The sequence below is a fragment of the Cyphomyrmex costatus genome, unplaced genomic scaffold (assembly GCF_001594065.2).
Source record: "Cyphomyrmex costatus isolate MS0001 unplaced genomic scaffold, Ccosl1.0 C2350093, whole genome shotgun sequence".
In the NCBI taxonomy this organism is placed as follows: domain Eukaryota; kingdom Metazoa; phylum Arthropoda; class Insecta; order Hymenoptera; family Formicidae; genus Cyphomyrmex; species Cyphomyrmex costatus.
The window spans coordinates 197-2,990 of NW_017274856.1; the positions used below are offsets into that span (position 1 = coordinate 197).

Sequence of the window (2,794 nt, forward strand, 5' to 3'; positions counted from 1 at the left end):
TTGGCCCATCCAGTGTAGAATTGTAAATGTCAAGCATACGAAACCAATAGTTGTTGGAATATATAAAGGTATTTCAAAACCAAATGATCCAAATTTATTTTTCGAAAAGTTTATTGCAGATATTAAGAGAATAATGTCTAATGGAGGTGTATCTTACAATGACAATAAATTTCCAATATATTTAAGAAGTTTTATAGCTGACGCACCAGCTCGTGCTTTTATTCTCAATCATCGAAGCCATACATCTAATAAACCATGCTCTAAATGTAAAATTTCTGGTATACGGCATGAAGGTCGTTATGTTTTTCGTGGTGTAAATCATACTCTTCGTACGGATGAAGAGTATGTCGCATGTTTAAATGATGATCATCATAAAAATGGCAATAGTCCGTTATCGATGTTACCAATAGGAATGGTTTCGCAGATTCCATTTGAGTATATGCATCTTGTATGCCTGGGAGTTATGAAAAAATTATTATCTGCATGGGTATTTGGGAAGTATTCGCGATTTTCAAAATTATCTGCAAGAGCTATTACTTGTATAAGCAAACGATTGGAAATACTTAAAGATTACTGTCCATCTGATTTTGCAAGACGTCCTAGGTCACTTGATGTGTGTATGAAATATAAAGCCACAGAATTTCGCCAATTTTTATTATATACAGGCCCAGTTGTAACGTACGGTATTGTACGACAGGAAGTATACATACACTTTTTAATGTTACACGCAGCAGTAAGAATTTTAACTTACGCATCACCATCAGAAGCGTATTTAAATTTTGCAGCTCATGCTTTGAAAAAATTTGTTATTAAATCAGAAAACTTGTATGGTTCAACATTTAATTCTTACAACGTGCACGGACTTATTCACCTTACTAATGATGTGCGACGATTAGGTCCTCTTGATTCCTTTTCAGCTTTCCCATACGAAAATAACATGACATTATTTAGGAAATTGTGTAGAAAACCTGGTCTTCCTCTTCAACAAATTTTTAATAGAATGGCTGAAATAGAAGCACATCAGGAAGTAATTGATCATTGCAATATTGATTCTTCTGTCAATGTACTTATAGAGCATAATGCAGGTCCTCTCCCACACAACATTACTTTCAATCCTCGTCAATATCGTAAAATTAATTTTAATGGAATTTTACTTACCTCAGATACACGAGACAATTGTTGCATCTTACATGATGGATCTATTTGCATTGTTACTAATATTTTCATGGCCAACGGTTCATATTATTTGGTAGTAAAAAATTTTTTACAGATACATGACTTTTACGATATTGGTCTTTTATCTTCAGCGTTAGACACCTTTAAATGTTCTGAATTGAGTTCTCGTATCTTTTCCGTTAATATTAATAAAGTACGTGCAAAATGTTACAGGATGCCTTTCTGGAATCATACATCTATGGATGACAGTAGTGATGACGAAGATTATACAGAAACTTCGCAATATAATATAGTAATTGCTATTACACATAATAAAACTTAAAACTTACATTCCACATTATGGAATATTACAATCGTTATTACTACTTATTACTTAGTGTATTATTGTTTACTATTTCATTGTAGCACAATTTTATTCCAGTATTAACATTTCGAAATTGTTTACATTTCTACGAGTTAGATTAGCTGTTTTAGTAAGTCATATATTGATATTTTTTGGAAATACATTAATATACTATATTACCTATTAAAAATAATCGTATTGCCCGTATTTTTTATTGTGTGTGTAATTAAAATTACAACAGTTGAGACATGTATAAATGAAAATATCTGTACATGTGTAAATGAAAAAAAATTAACTATTTGTGTTCATTCATGTAAAAATGTATTTTTTTTCCTTATGATATTTTATTAAGATTTAATCGGAAAATAGAGAATAGAAAAATATATTATCTACATTACAAAATAAAGAAGAGCAATGCCTTTGTACTAATACATTGTTATCGTTGCTTTCCATATGAAAATATGTAAGATGTAAAACACATTGCAATTATTATACATTAGTTATTGCGTTATTAATTAATTTGTATTTAATGTTAACATTGTTATATAATTTTTATTTAATAATGTATTACATAATTATCTCATTACTGTACAGAAAAATGGATACATTTTCCAAAGATCGTCCAAAAAGACCCATTGTAAAACCGTCCAGATATAAAACTACCTCGTCTTCTGATAACAATACTAAGAAAATAGCGAAAACTGCAGGACGAAAAATAGATGTGACTAAGACGATGGAGGCAGATATGATGGAATTAAGAGGAATTTTCCACGAATAATCCTCAATTATGAATGATAATTCATATAATAATAATAATTTACACACATCATACAATCCTCATACATACACAGCACAAGCACAAATATCTACTCAGGCACAATGTCGTTCAGAACAAATTCGTGATCAATGCTCACCTTTACAAACACCTATTAATATCGAATCACACACACACTTACGCCAAGACACACATACATTACCACACACACACTTACGCCAAGACACACATACATTATCACACACTTACTTTACAGAACGTTTACCTCTATCTAGATCAACATTCACATCAAATCAACATAACACTTTTGACAATAATATTAATACATACAATCAGTTTCAGGCAATAAATCATTCGATCATAGATGAATCTACGGCAATGCCAAATTATAACGCGCAAGAACAAACTGTAGCAGAAAATATAACGGAATTTCGGTGAGTGTAATATGATAATTTATATTTTTTTTAATTTAATTTTTACTTTATTTTTATTATATTTTT

General features: G+C 30.3%; 1 long non-coding RNA gene across 1 annotated transcript; it reads right to left on the bottom strand.

Moving 5' to 3' along the window:
- Positions 1-217: 217 nt before the first annotated feature.
- On the bottom strand, positions 218-953 carry LOC108782702 (uncharacterized). The gene is made up of 3 exons (XR_001941003.1): positions 872-953; positions 538-791; positions 218-454 (listed from the first exon to the last, which is right to left on the bottom strand). It is a non-coding gene; the product is annotated as an uncharacterized LOC108782702 (long non-coding RNA).
- Between the last annotated feature and the right edge of the window lie 1,841 nt (positions 954-2,794).